General features: G+C 55.7%; 1 protein-coding gene and 1 long non-coding RNA gene across 3 annotated transcripts in view; one reads left to right on the forward strand and one right to left on the reverse strand.

The window, feature by feature from the left end:
• LOC118983860 (uncharacterized) overlaps positions 1–1,959 on the forward strand; it is a 24,289-nt gene extending 22,330 nt beyond the window's left edge. Inside the window, exon 2 of the long non-coding RNA XR_005065809.1 lies at positions 343–1,959. This is a non-coding gene — a long non-coding RNA (uncharacterized LOC118983860). The remainder of the gene's footprint in view (positions 1–342) is intronic.
• RIPOR1 (RHO family interacting cell polarization regulator 1) overlaps positions 1–14,248 on the reverse strand; it is a 23,733-nt gene extending 9,485 nt beyond the window's left edge. Inside the window, exon 1 of one of the 2 annotated variants that reach the window (XM_037041505.1) lies at positions 14,065–14,248. The gene's annotated coding sequence lies outside the window, so the exon portion shown is untranslated. Of the gene's footprint in view, positions 1–6,267; positions 6,382–14,064 lie in introns of those variants that run through there. The other variant, XM_037041504.1, reaches the window with a different exon arrangement.
• Between the last annotated feature and the right edge of the window lie 1,160 nt (positions 14,249–15,408).

A 15,408-nucleotide genomic window follows, 5' to 3' on the forward strand; every position in this document is an offset into this window, starting at 1 on the left:
AGGGAGTTGAGCCGTGAATATGGAGGGAATAAAGAGAATGAAAACAGAGTAGGGGGTTCACAGGGTGGCCTTCGGGGGGTGCTGAAAAAGGGCTGAACACACAGAGGGCTCAGAGTTGGGGATATGAGTGCGAAGGCTGGAGAGCGGGTGCTGAGGAGGGGCTATGCCAGTTGAGGGCGTAGAGTCAGGCGCTGAGCGTGAGGAGTCCAAGAGGCTGAGAAGGTAAAGGAGCTAAAAATGTAGGATATTCTGCGTTGCTGCCCGGAGAAGGAAGCAAAGAATTGAGTACAGCCCCATGCACCCCGCCCGCCACTAGCTACACCCATTCTCCCTCCCCGACAGGTCCCAGGGAAGAGAACCCACTGCACAGCCAGGGCCTCCTCTCTAAGAGAAGCTGCATCCTACAGTGGAGTCCCATCTTTCTGGTCTCCAGCTCCCATGGGCTCTATCCTCTTAGTGCCAGCCCTTGCCTGTCCCCAATATCTCTTCCTTGAATATCCCTTGTCCGCCTCCAGCCAGGAGAGAGGCCACCATGCCTAGGGTCCACTGGGCATCCCATGCCTTTGGAGGGGCTGCGTGCTCTCCCACCCCATAAACACTCCTGCTTCTTGATGCTCATTCTGTTGCACTGGGCTGCCTTTCCCAAGAGGCTGGGGTGGACCCAAGGGTCTGCATTTCCAACAAGCCCACCAACCTCCTATAGGTCCAGAGGCCAGATGTCAAGGACCCCAGTTTGAAAAATGCCACCCTCTCGCCTCGAAAACTGGGTGCTATGCACCTTACACCAGCAAGTAAGCACTCGGTGGATTGCCTGCCCAACACCGGCCTCTTTTTACCCTTCAGCTAACACTCCCAACCACGAAAACACCCCAGTCTTATCACTTGGCTCTGGAATATTCCTTTCCTAAATCATAACCACATGGACTATGAGCTTGAGGCTCTCTCCAACACTTCCACCTCACCTGCCTTCTACCGAGACCTCATTTATTCCTCACTATTCACTGAGTGACAACCCTGAGCACTCTCCCCCACCTCCCCACCCTGCCCTGCCTCCAGACTCCAGGGGAGAGGGCCCACATGCTTCCAGCATGTGCCAGTCACTGGAGATTGCACAGAGCTCACCACCCGCCTCTGCTTCCTTTCTCTCTGCCAGCTCCCTCTACCTATTTTCCCTACCTTCCCGCACACCCTCCTCCCCCAGCCTGAATCCATAGCCATGACTCTGTCACTCTGTCTGCCACTAACATGCCCAGTGCTCCGTGCTTCTCTCCTACCTGGCAGAAACCAGCCCTGGGCAACCCAACTCCCCATCTTCTCTGCACCTGCACGCAGCCTGGCAGGAGCCGCCAGAGGCCTTGGCTCAGGCACTGAGCTGGGACGATGCAGCAATTCTCAACCTCAGCTAGGCTCTAGTTTCCCACTGGGGAAATCCTAGTCCTCTCTCTCTCTTCTCATAGGAAATGAGCGTTTCAGACTTTCTCCACAAGCCTCAAACGGGCGCAGGTCACTCCCATACAGAAGAATGAAGACGACCCTAGAAATTACTCAGATGCCCATCAGTCGATTGTGGAAAACTCTACAGCAAAAAGAGTGAACGTGCAACCGCGTGCAACAATATGGACGAATCCTACAGATGTGACGTGATACGGAGTGAAAGAATTAAAACTACAAGAGAGGATATAGACGAGTCCTTTGATGCGAAGTTCAAAAACGGGCAAAACTCTCTACGGTGATAGAATTCAGACTAGTAGTTACCCTTGGGAATAGTGACTGGGAGGGGGCACAGGGGGCTTCCAGTGTGGCAGCCATGTTCTATTTCTTAATCTGCACTTTAGTTCCTAATCCTATACGGCTGTGTTCCCTTGTGAAGATGTATCAAGCTGTACCACTGAGGACATATGCCCTTTCTGTATGCATATGATATTTCAATATAAAGTAAATAAATAGCTACAAAAAGAAGCCAGCCCCTCCCGTGTCTCTTTCTACTGACCCCACCGCTCACCCCCTTTCAGAGCCAAGTTTCTGGAAGAGATGTGTGCTTCCATTTCCTCTCCACACCCACCCACTCCTCATCCCATCCTGGACCGCCTTCTGCACCCACCACTCCCCTGCTGGTCTGGACGAGGTCACCAGTACCTCCCTGCTGCTGAGTCCAGTGTCCACTGTTTAGTCCTTATCCTGCTAGATCTCACGAAGCTTTTCATTCTGTGGCTCTTTTCCTCTTCCTTAAGCCCTTCCTTCCCTTGAATTTCAAAAGGCAACATGACCTTGCTTTGCAGCCTATCTCCTTAGCTGCACATCTTATTCTCTCCACAGCGGATCTTTCTTCCTGTCCTCAAGTGGGGCTCGTTCTCCCAGCTCTTGGGCTATGTGCACCTCCCACAGTTCAATGTCATCTAAATGTTGCCAGCTTCCTTATCTCCTCCTTATCCAAATGGCTATTCTGAGCACCAGGCCTGTATACCCAGCTGTGCCTGTTGCCTCCCAGAACCGAGTGACGATGCAGAGCGGGCCATCAGGGATGTGCTGACTTGGTGGCCCCCCGACTGAATACCCCACTTTCCTCCTCAGACTGGACTCTGCCGAGTCTCCACCTCTCCATGACAGCCCACCATGTATTTGTTTACTCATTTCTTGGACACAGAAACTAGGAGTCATCCTGGATGCCACAGGTTCTGTTACCTTCCACATTCGCCAAGGCACTCACTCCTGTCTCCTCTGGATCCTGCCCCCTCTCCTCCACCCGCACAGGTAAAATTCAGGTCCAAGCTGTCACCAACTCACCTCGAACCCCACTGCAGCTTCCTAATGGACTCTGTGTCTCCACTGTTACCCGCAATGGCGCATTCTTTATTCAATATCAATGTTGCTTTTTGTAAAATTCCAGTCACCTGACAATGCCCCAAACGGCTTTATTTATTGAGTGCTTTCTATAGGCCAGGCACTGGGCTTAATTAACAAACATCGTTTCATTTAGTTCTGGCAACAACCCTGCAGGGGTAAGTCCTATGAGCCCCATTTCACAGGTGAGAAACCTGAGCTAACTGGCTGTGTGACCTTGGCAAGACATCCCTCCACCTTTCCGTTCTTCAGATCCACATCTGTTAAATGAGGATAACACTAACAGCAACAGCAACTCTCCCGCAGGGTTGTTGGGGCAGTGAAATGCGGCACCTCCCTCTAAAGGGAGGATCTGGGGAAGGGAGAATTGTGTGTGGGGTATGGAACTTGGGGTGGACACACTCGCTCTGTAAGCCCACAACAAGTGTTAACTCCCGTCGTTAACATGTATTAATCTGCCCAATATTACAGCTAGTAAATGGCAGGGCCAGGATTCGAACCCAGGAGGTCAGCCCCAGGACTCAGTCTTTCACATCTTTCACATCTGTAGTCTGACTCTTGTGAAACATCCATGGATAACCTCCTGCCCCAAAGATAAACGTCAAGACTCTCTGACATGCCCCACAAGACTGTCCCTTCCCTTGTACACCCTCAGTCACTCCTGCCTCACAGGTCCCTGCTGCCCCAGGGTCTTTCTGTTCCAGCTCTGAGACCCTCTCTCAACACGCGTCAGGCTCTTCAGCATTTGAGCAGCAGCCCCCATTGCTCCTGTGCCCTCTTCTGACTACTCTCACCCTGACCAGCTCCCTCTCCCTTTTCAAGCCTTACCCCATGACTTCTTCCTCCAGGAAGTCTGCCCAGGGTTGGTTTCCCCTTTCAGGCCTCTCATAGCTTCCTCCCTCTGATCCTTGAGGCCACATAACGAGGCTGTCAGTTCTCCTTTAGGGTCTGTCTTCCACCCAGACTGTGAACTCTGAGGGCTGAAGCCTGTCTGCTTGGCTCCCCGTTGTACCCTCTGGGCATGCACCAGGGCAATGAAGGAGGTGGGGAGCGGAGTACGTGTGTGGGGGGCTGAGTGAGCTCCAAGGCTGAGCTCTTGGAGGGGTAGAGTTCAAGTCTGGTCCACCCTAACTTTGCTACCCCACATATAAGTTTCCTTGTCCCTTCCCCACTTTGTGATTGTATCAGCGAGTAAGGTTTTGCTCCCTGGAGACAAGGCAAGGTGGGGGTCCCCTGGAATTCTGGAACTGAGTGGGTTCGATTTTCTTTCTCTGGCTGGGGTTTTGCTGCCACCAATCCCCTAGGCCCACAGGGACCAGAACATGCTACTGTTGGCCCAGACTCCTCCCAAGTGACCTTCGGAATGTCCATCCGAGTGACCGTTTCACAGAGTGGATAGGCAGGATCTCCCCTGCTGCGGAGGAGGGAGAGAACTGAACCCCTTGAATCCACCTGAACTGGTGGGGGGCTGGCTGTTAAGAACCAGTGGACTCTCTGGACTCATGCCAGCCCTGAAGCCTGTTCTGGACATGTGAAAGGACCCGGGTCCCAAAGGTGACAGGGCCTGCAGCACAGCCTCTTGGGGCAGCCCGCGGTGGAGCTCTGGCCACGTCATGGCTCCAGATCCTGCGGCCTTCAATACCCCTACAAACTGGTGCATTTTCGTGGGGCAGAAGGTCCCCCCACCTGCACTCAGTGGTGCACCAGTTCAGTGCTGCACCAGGCCAATCGCCTGGCTGGGAGTCCCAGTCCAGCTCCGCCCCGCGGCCCAGCGGCGGCGCCCCAGCCCGACTGAGGTAAACAGAAGCTAAAAATAATCCGGGCAAGGGGGGCTGCAGGGGAGAATGGGGTCCCTTCGTGAGCCTGCCCCTGTATCCATAGCAATGCCCCAAACCCGGCTGCTGACGTCATGCCAAGCTGCGAGAACCCGGAGGGAGGGGGACGCTGCATGACCTGGGACCCCCCACCCCGGAACCAGGCGGAGGCAGCCGGGTGGCCTCACTTCCTGCCGGCCCTCTTGGTAGTCAGCTGGTCACATTCCCCAACCGGCAAACTTCATGCTGGAGACTGGTGGCCTCCCTTCGGCCAGACCAGGGGCGTGAGTCCCAGACTCTGCGAGGGGTTGCCTGACTCACCCGCACCCCTCCTGCCAGCTTTTCCACCCTGGAGGAACCATCCTGGCGCCCTTCGTGATCCTCCCACCCCCACTCAAGTCCAGGCCCGGTTCTCTGGCTGTTGCCTCACAGAATCGAGGACCCAAAGTGAGGGGTGAAGTGGGATCTAGGTCTTGCTGGAGTATTTTGCGCCTCACTCCCTGGTCTGATTCTCACCTTCCCCAGCCCCTCCCCCTCCACGACAAGGAGATGGATAGTGCGGTGGCAAGATTTCAAATCTGGACCTAATTCCCACATCTCCTCGAATCAGCTGTGTGGCTTTTAGACAATTACTTAACCTCTCTGGTCCCGTTTCTGCATCTGATAGATTGTCATAACCTTCCTAAGAAGGCTGTGCCGGTGCTGAGCTCTGCAGGCTCAGGGTGAGGCCTCACACGGATGGTGCCCAAGGCACTGTTATTGTTATATTAGACTGCACACAGTAGGTGCTCAGCCAGCCAGCCTAGTCACGCATTAGGAGCAACCCAGCAGAACTGGCCGGTAAGGGTCAGTGCCAGAGGCTGCATTCAGGCCTCACCGGGGAGAGGAGGACAGAGGGGGCTGAGACCTGACTTAGCTCTCTCTGATGAGCAGCTCCTTCCCCAAACCAAGTCCGCAGCGTGTCCAGGTCTGGCCGCTTGCAGAGACCCCAGACCAGCCTCCCATTTCCAGGGACCGGGTCTGTTCTCCCACCGCTCAGGAGGGAGCCTCTCCGGCTTCAGAAGCACCAGGCTTGGGCGATGAGTCCGGCCCCCAGACCAGGCTCGGACACCACGGGCAGGGCCCCAAAGCGGCTTAGGCCCGGCGGTAGGGCGGAGAAGCTTAGCTCATCTCGGAGGCCGACTTGCACCCATTGTCGACCCCTCCCCATTCCTAGTTCAGCTTCCCCAGCGGCGAAGGCAGCTAGGGCTCCCGGAAAGAGACCGTGCCAGGGCCCAGGCTGGCGCCGAGGGCCCGCCCTCAGGCCTGGCCCACTCCAGAGCCCCGGGGCACCGGCTGCCTGGGCCTTGCAGTGGGTTGGAAGGAGGTAGCGCCAGGCGCGGCAGGCCCGGAGGCGGCGGCTTTTGTAGGGCGAAACTGTGTTCTCCGCGCGCAGAGGGAGGGAGGAACGACACCGCGCGGCCGGGGTCTGGGTCCGGGGTGATGTGGACAGGGCCGCAGCCCGGACAACAGATCCCCCACCTATGGAGCGGCACTGGCAGGGGAGACACCGGAACCGCCGCTCCAGCCCCCCTCCCGGCCCGCGGCTCCCGCATACCGCGGGGACACTCACATGGCTGAGCTGGGCTACGCGGACCTCGAGCTCTCCGTGCACTCTTCGCTGCCCCGCCCGGTCGCACCGCAGCTGCTGCTGTCGCCGCCGCCGGCGCCCGCCCCTCCCAGCACCCCGTCGCCCTGCGGTCCCGCTCCTCCCCCGGCCCTCTGGGCCCCACCCCCTGCGCTCCCGCAGCTCCAGCACCCCTGGAGGCGCCCACAACTCGCTCCACCCTCTCGGGTAACCGGGCAGCTGGCGGCCCCCTGAGTCCACCAGCTTGTGGGTAGGCGGGACCCCGGAGGACGCTAGGGCGGCGGGAGCGCTCAGGATCGGAGGGTGCAGGGTGCTCTCCGAGAACGGGTCATCGAGGCAGTCCCATTCCTTCCCACGCAGACCCCAAAACCGGGTTCGTCGAGAGCCCGGCTTGCCGGTGTCCTGCTCAGATTCCGTGGCCTCTAGAGACCTTTCAGCGCCCCTCCCCCCAAGCCCCTTCAGTGACCGCCTGAAACAGGTCCCGGAGCTGCCAGTGTTGGGTGGAGTTGGGTTGGGTTGGGTTGGTTCAAAGAACGAATCGGGGCCAGTTCTGTTTCAGGGAGGGAGGCCCAAATCCCAGTCCTGGAAGCCCTTCTGAGTCCAGACGCTGCCCTTCCACCCTGCTTTCCAGGCCAGCCTCGGTTTCTCTGCTGTGGAGACAAGTTGCCCGTCCTGCCACCATCTGGGCTCTTAGCCAGGCCATGCAGTCACCACTCATTGGGTATGATTTCTGGGTATGAAGTCTTAGGTCTTGCTCTTAACATGGGTAAGTTATCTGGGCTTGGGACGCATGTTGGCCAAGGGGGCCAGAGCCCAGTTTTTTCCAATGAAAAATGGTCTGGAATGCTGACTGGCGCTCTGCTAGAGTGGGCTGAAGTGGAGCTGAGAGCTGACCCCACATTTCTGTCATAGGGCCAGTTCCAGTCCTCCACCACTCCCAGCAATGAGACGCCACTGGCCCTCTTCAACCTTGAAAGCCCTGGTCACCTTCAGAAGTAGCACAGACGTACCCAGAAGTGCTTTGAGGACTTGAAGAGGTTCCTCAATATACTCCTGAGAGGTTCCTGAATATTTTCCTGAGAGGCTGGAGAAGGGGCACAGAGGCCCGCAGGGCACTGGCACCCTGTTCCCCACCTGTCCTCACCAGGCACACACCTAACCTTCTCCCTGCTCTCCAGCTCCCTCTTCGTCTCCCTTGGCAGAACTTCCCTTCTCTGCAATCCTGAGGCCTGGGGATTGCTTCCAGGGCCTACGTTCCTCATTCCCGGAACCCCGAGACATAGTCCAATCTCAGGGCTTCCACCCACCTGAGGCCGCCCTGTGCGCCCAGAGCCTTCTCCTGTTCTGGGGCTCCTGGGTGGCCCACCAGATCTCATGACCCTCCCTGGAGGGACTCTTCTTCCTTTGTCCTTACATGTACAAAGCACTGTTGTCCCCCCCACCCCGAGTTTGCACCTGAACCGCATGCTGGACCTCTCCAGAGCTCTCAGAACTGACACCCACTAGTTCCTGCCCATCTCAGCCAGGGGTCTTATGACCACCTTGCCCGAAAACAGTCTCTCCTTGTTGTTCTCTGTCCCCATGTCCTGTGGACTCATGCCTTCATGTCCCGCATCACCACCAGGTAATAGGCATGCCCATATGTGCTCATGTGCCTAAACCTACCTCACTGCGGGTCTGTAAGCTCTGTGGAGGCAAGAGCCATGGAAGTCCTCATCACCACATTTCTGGCTAATAGTGGGAGTTTAAGAAATAGCAGGGCCGGGGAGAGTAATAGTGGGGGGCAGGGGAAAATGGGGACAACTGTAATGGAACAATAATGAAAAAAATTTGAAAAATGAACTACATATCACCTAGAAAGAAAAAAAAAAGCCCTGGCTCGTGTGGCTCAGTGGATTGAGCACTGGTTTACAAACCAAACGGTGGCCGGTTTGGTTCCCAGTCAGGGCACATGTCTGGGTTTTGGGCCAGGTCCCCAGTGGGGGGCACGTGAGAGGCAACCACACCTTGATCTTTCCCTCCCTTCCCCTCTCTCTAAAAATAAATAAATACAATATTAAAAAACCAAACAAAACTATAAATCAGTTCACGCTGACCCCCCCGCGCCCTCAGGCTAAGTCCAGACTCTGTGGTGCGCTGGGACATCTGGCCTTAGTAACCTCAGCCCTCAGCTCCCTCCCATCCTGCCGGCCTTTGCTGCTCCAGTTCGCCCACACCTGCTGCTCCCTGGATGGGGCCCCACTCTCTGGCCCCTACCTCCTCGCTCAGCCTCCCTTCTGCCTGGGGTCTCACTCTCCCTTATCTATTTGGGAAGCAGCTCAGATGTCACCTCCCCTAAGAAAACTGTGTGCTCTGGTTCCCCACTCACTGATCCCCCTTTTTGTCTTTTTTATTTTTATTTTTAATTTTAGAGAAGGAGAGGAAAGGAGAGAGAGTGACATCGACTTGTTGTTCCACTTATTTATGCTTTCACTGGTTGGTTGATTCTTGTACCTGCCCTGACCGGGGATTGAATTCACACACTTGGCGTATCAGGATGATGCTCTAACTAACTGAGCTACCCAGCCGGAGACCATTCACCCCTTCTACGCACGCACCACTACCTGTTTTCCTTCTCCGTGACCAGGCCTGCCTCCCCAACCTGTGCCCACCAGGGCCAGGCATGGATGAGGCTATAGTGAGCAGATGGGACACTTCTTCGCCTGGCCCTCTCTGCCCGGCCAGAGGCCCTAAATGGGGGGCAGCATCTAAGGGCCACAGGGCACTGGAGGCCTTCATGGCCTCTCCCCCAGCAACCAGGGAACTAGGCAAGGAAGGACACAGCTGAAACCCATTTCACAGGACCATCGCCTGAGGCTCAGGGAAGGCAGGGCCTTTCTGTGGTGCTTTCATCCGAAAGGGGTGGTCTTCAAACTCCTGCTAAGTACGCGGAGTCCTCAACAGTCGGGATCTGAGTCAGGCGTCATTCCCTGAGCACATGCTCTGCCTGGCCCTGGGCTGGGAGCTGGGGCGGACCTCCCATCCTCGCCATTTCTACCCCGAGCAGTTCACGTCCCTCAAGGGATAAGCTCTGGCCTCCGAAGAATTCCTCATTAGAGGGCAGAGGGTGTCGAGATCCACAGTAAACCTATAGTCCTCACGGCACAGCTAGTTCTGTTTTTGGAAGCAATGCCGTTCAAGTCCCAAACTCCCAAAAAATAGAGGCATCCCTCATCCCACCCCACAGGCCCCGTGCCTATAGCCTTCTGATATGCAACTGCCCCCCGCCCCAGCTTTCTGTGAGGGGACAGAAGAAAGCCTGCCCCTGATTGCGCCCCTGTCCTCGTGCCGCAGACCAAGTGTAGCACTCATCACCAGATATTCAGCAAGCACTTGAGGAGGCTGCTGTGTGCTCCGTCCTGGGGGGGATCAGTCCTGGGGGGCCAAAGTGAGGCCGCCTGGTCGCTGCCCATGGAGGCTCACTGTCGGTCAGGGCAGGCACGTCCTCTGTCACCAGTGTGAGTGTGTGTGTGGTCATGACTGTGTCTGTGTGCACATGTGTGGGTGTGAGAGAGAGTGTATGCCGGTCAGGAAGGGCTTTGTGGGGAAGGCGCCCTTAACATGGCAAGTTGTTGGGGCTCCCTAGGCAGGCAGAGGAGCGTGTTCTCGGAGGAGCATCTGGGGCGGAGAGTGCAGCACAGTTCAAGGCATGGGGGGGGGGGGCAGCCTCCCTTGCTGGCAGGGGCAAAAGCTTGGTATGGCCAGAGAACCGTATGAGTTTGTGCTGGAGATGGGGCCAGTCGTGAGAGGCCCTGGGAACTGGCTGAGGTGACAGGGAGTTTACCCTCGATGATGGGGAGTCTGTGCTGTAAGCTGGGGAATTCTGTGGTCAGATCTGTGCTTTGCAAGGGTCACTCAGGCAGTGCACGGAGGGGGCAGGTAGAGGCCAAAAAGAGGCTGCTGTCATTTTCCAGCCAAGGTCATGGTGGCCTTGGAGAGGGGGTGGAGAGGAGACATTTGAGAGATGCTCAGAAAGCAAAACGGAGTGACTGATGGAATAGGGGGTCTGGAGAGGGGGGTAGCCCAAATGATGCCACGGTTTGGGCCCTGGGTGATGGGGGGATGCTGGGGTTTTACAATGATGTGGGAAGGCCTAGAGGATCAAGTTAGAAGAAGGTGAAGTGGTTGGTTTGGGCAGGGGCAAGTGAGGAGTCTGGGGACCATGCATCCAGCTGTCCAGAAGGCAGCTGGATTTGTGGGTAGAGGAAAGAGGCTGGAGACAGCTTTTGGAGGGGACAATGGTCAACTGGCTCACCAAGAGGTCAAGGGGGAGAGGGCCCAATGTGCCTCGCCCTGCTACAGCACTTTAGTGAGTGGTGGGGGCAGATGCAGGCTCAAGGGGGGTAAGTATGGGGCTTGTGGGTGTGACTGTACCTGCCGTCAGCCTCCACCCACTTGCAGCCCAGCCTGGACCCTGCTTCCCACCGTGTGTGCCAAAGGGCAAGGGCCAGGGATGCTGCCCCACGTTCAAGCCCTGCCCTCACTACTGTCGCCTTGCGGTTCCTGGAGCCATTTCTAGTTTTCGGTGCTTTAACCGCACCCATCTATTCACTCATTAAAATCACAATTTTAAGAGGCACTTCGTCGTCTCATTAATAACCGACACAATGCAGATGTGAACAGCAACAGGAGACACACTTAGTGTTTGGCCTCTGAGATAGGCAGCGATGGACGTGACGTGTGAGTAGACGCCCCTCGAGAGAGTGGGAATTGTTTTGAGAGTTGAAGAGTGGTATTTTCAGGATGTCAAGGGCAAACTCCCTTTTTGCCCTTCAGTCCCATTTCACGAATTTATTCCAAAGAGTTGTAGAGGCAAGATAAGATCCGTTGAAAGCTTGTTGACTCAGGGATCAAGGGACCACCACCAGTGGGAGACAGCTGCAGGGGGTTCGTGCATACCGAGATGCTCGCTGGGCACTGAAAGTGGATGTCAGGCGTGGACTGAGCACCTACTATGTGCCTGGTGCCATTCTGCATGCTGGGGTCACAGAAGCAGGCCAGACCTGCAAGGTCCGCTCTTCAGGGGTTTCCACTTCAGCCAAAGGAGACGCATTAGTAAGATGGCTTCAGAGAGAGAAAGGGTTGTGGAGAAAATGAACCAGGTAATGTGATGTGGAGGGACAGGGCTGGTCAGGTTGGTTAGGGAAGGCCTCTTTGAGACAGTGCCATTGTAGCCAAGACCTGAACAACAAGGAGGGAGCAGTCATCAAATAATCCAGCCAGAGAAAGAGGGAGCAGCAGGGGCAGAGGGAGCAGCAGGGGCAACACCTCAAAAGTACGCCTGCTGTGTTTGAGTCACAGGGGCTGTGGTAGAAAGGAAGGGGAGGTCTGAGAGGTGGCAGGGTCAGGCCAGGTAGGGTAGGGAGACAGGGTTTTATTTATTTTTAGACAGAGGGGAAGGGAAGGAGAAGGAGAGGTAGAAAAACATCAATGTGTGGTTATTCTCACATGCTTGCAACTGGGGACCAGGCCCGCTACCCAGTCATGTGCCCTGATTGGGAATCGAACCTGTGACCCTTTGGTTTGCAGGCCCGCACTCAATCCACTGAGCCACACCAGCCAGGGGGAAGGCAGGGTTTTGTATGTGAGTAGGGAAAGGCGCTCAACACAGCAGACGCAGAGCAGTGGCCAGTGCACCAGAACAGCTGGCTGGTCAGTAGCAGGAGTCTCCCCAGGTCAACCTGCATCCCTCGGCCCTGAGAGCTGTCAGGAGGCTCATCCCTGCGCCAGCAGTGGCCATCACTTCTGGACATAGTGTTCTCACCTGGTTTTATTTTCTTCTTCATATTTACTTATACAAAAAATGGTTTGCAATGGACATGTTATCATTTTCAAAGACAACATGACTGTTGCTTATTCAGGCATTTCCAGGCCAGCCCCTGCAGCTGGTAGGTATTAGTTCAGAGTCGCCAGGCTAAACTGGTGACTTCCCTGGAGACTCTGCCCTAGGCTGGGCTGTGTTGTCTATGGCTGGCCCGGCTGATCCAGCTTCAGCCTCCAGGGGGACTGTGAGTAGGGCCGTGCTGGGGTGGGGTGTCTGTCTGTGTCCTGCCGGCTGGACCAGGCGTCCTTCCTTCCTTCCTGACTCCCTTCTCCTAAGGGACAAATGGGAGGGACGCCTGGGCCTCTTTCAGATAATTGGATGAGCCGCTCCCCAGGAACCCTCTCAGGCAGAGGGGGTGGGGTCTCCCCTGACAAAGGCTGCAATGTGCGGTGTGTCGTCTATTTTAGAGTTCCTACTGCTAGGAACTGTTCTGACAGAGATTTAGATGCCATCGTGGTGGGGAGAATGCTAGCCATGGACACCTGGTAATACCCCCCACACATCTGACGGTGACCCTAGGGCAAAGGACCCCCAAACCGACCCCATCCCTGGCCCATTCAAGCCCAAGTACAGCGTTGGTCTTTGGCGCCGCCGTGTGGTAAGTATCCACACTGCAGTTACAGGCATTACAAAATAACCCCAGCCAGCTCCAGGAGGTTCCCCTTGGCCCCAAGTAGTTTTTTCCTTAGTGGATGATCTCTGAAGTGTGCTGTGCACAACCTGTTCGGCCCTGTGTGGTGGACCTGCTCACACTCATACCCGCTTACAGATCATGGTCCTTGGGAACCCCATCACCACCATTAAAACTTCCTCCACACTTTGCAGCCTCTTTGGAGGCTCCCGGACCTCCACTTCTCTGTCCCCCCATCTTTTCACCTGTTCCAGGAGTGCTGGACAGAGAGGCAGACCAATTCCCTCTTCTGAAACTCGCTCTAGTTCCTCTGACAGCTCCTCTTGGATTTCCAGCTGCTTCTCTGGCTCTCCTCATGCCCCTCCGTGGGCTACCTCGAGATGCTGGGCCCCCTTCCCTCAACCCTGATACTTTTCTCCAGGCCATCTTGATAATTCCTGGGGCCTTGTTTCTATCCCCACTGGGGTGCTTGAGACTCAGCCACCTATCTCTCACTCCATTCCTGATTCAAGATGACCCTTGGGCACCCCAAACTCACTGTGTAAAGTTGACCCCTGTCTGCTCTCCTAAGAAATGTTCCCCTTCCCGAGGCCTTATGTTAGTCTGGGTGGCCTTTCCCCTGAAACCCCACCAGCCACCAGGTCTGCCCCGTCCTCCCCAGCCCTGCTGTCCTGCCCTCGGCCAGGGTACCACCTGCACCTTCTGTCTGGCCTCTCATTGTCCGCAGTTTCATCTGCCCTGGTCTGTTCTCCACAGGCAGCTGCATGGCCTCTGCATATCCGACCCTGTCCCTTCTCAGTCTCCCCTTGGCCCTTCATCTCTGGCCAGTTCCTCCTCTGGAGGTCCTGGCTCTAGCCAGGCGGAACTTCTTTGTCCCCTGAATACACCCTGCTTTCCCAAGCCTTCACATATTTGCACAAGTTGTTCTGTGCACCTGTTCCCTCTTTCCTTCATCTGGCTAACTCCTGCTTATCCTTTAGGTATCAGTTCAGACACCCCTTCTGTGGGATACCTTCCCTGGACCCCGGGCTCGGTCAGGTGCCTCTTCTTCGCTCTCATAATGACCTATGCATCTCCCATCACAGCCTTTGTCTGCAACCTCTTCTGAAAGGGCCAATGGCTCCTCAGGGTGCCGCACACCAAGGCCAGGTTCAGGTCGAGTCACTCTGTGCCTGAGTTCTAGCCTCCTGGATCTCAAAAGTTATCAAGTGCAGAGACAACAAAGCCATGCCTGCAGGTCACCACAGTGAGCCAGTGGCCAGGCTGGGGTGGGACCCAAGACTCTTACCTTCCCCTCCAAGGTTCCCCTGTTCCCCTGGATGCCATCGTGAGCTGAGTCAGGATCCCTGAGAGCCACGAGGACCTTGACCAGCAGAGAGTCAGCAGGCTCTTGGCCTATGGGGAAGGCCCCCATCAGCTCAGGCTCTTGAGAGCCCAGGGTAGAGCTGGCAGAAGCTTTCTCAGAGAGGGGACTGGTATGCAGGTGACTCAGGCCAGCACATCTGAGGAAAAGGTTAATGAGATTACCTTCTTCCACAGAGTTTGCAGTGGGAGTGTGGCCCAGAATTCATGTAGGGAGGGCCAGAATTCCTGAAGGGTAGTGGTGACAGCTGTTAGGGTCCCCAGGCTAATTACCTCCAACGTCACACAGAAGAGAATGTGCTGAGGTGGGACATCCCCCACTCGGCCTCAGCTTCTCAGAGCACAGGTCTCTCCAGCACTTACCTGCTCCCCACCAGACTGAAGTCTGAAGATCATCATCTCCATCTCGACATTCCTGTAGGCCTCAGCTCCCTCACCTGCTCTAGCACCAAAGGACTCCAGCCCCTGAGACTGCTTCGTGGGGTCTCACCTTTGGGCCTTTGGCCTTGCCGTGCCCTCTGCCTGCTCCATAGCTGGGCTCCGCCCCTGTGCTCAGGGAGTTCAGTCAACACTGGTGAATTGAATCGCTCTGCAAATAAACAGAAAGTGCCAAACAGGCCGCCTGACACTTAGGAGATCCGCCTCCCCAGATTTGCTAAGCAAACAAACAATGCAAAAATGAGAGAAGAGAAAGGACCCATCCAATCTTTCCTTGTGCTTCTGTTCCTAAAGCCACACTCCTCTTGCTTCTTCCGAACAGCCTTGCTTCCTCTGTTCCAGGCCTGAAATTTAGCCTGTCTCTCTTTGTGTCTGGACAATCCTACCCTCGGTGTCAAGAAGCCCTCCAGGATCCCCACAGTGGCCGCAGCCCACCCCCCTTCTTTCTTGTCACTTAGTGAAATGCAATGACTTGCTCGATGGACCAGGAACCATGGTGCCTCACTTGCTACTCCACACCCACTGTCCCCTGACCATAGGAACTTGATTGACATTTATGCTCAATGAATATCTTAAGCCCTGGCTGGTGTAGCTCAGTGGATTGAGTGAGGGCCTGCGAACCACACGATCTTGGTTCGATTCCCAGTCAGGGCACATGCCTGGGTTGCAGGCCAGTTCCCAGCAGGGGACTCACGAGAGGCAACCATACATTGATATTTCTCTCCTTCTCTTCTTCCCTTCCCCTCTAAAGATAAATAAATACAATAAAATAGATAAATAAATAAATATCTTATTATCTGCCAAATTATGAATTACTGAAGACCTCACAACA

Source organism: Sturnira hondurensis, unplaced genomic scaffold, assembly GCF_014824575.4.
Source record: "Sturnira hondurensis isolate 20B ecotype Veracruz unplaced genomic scaffold, ASM1482457v3 Scaffold0003090, whole genome shotgun sequence".
In the NCBI taxonomy this organism is placed as follows: Eukaryota; Metazoa; Chordata; class Mammalia; order Chiroptera; family Phyllostomidae; genus Sturnira; species Sturnira hondurensis.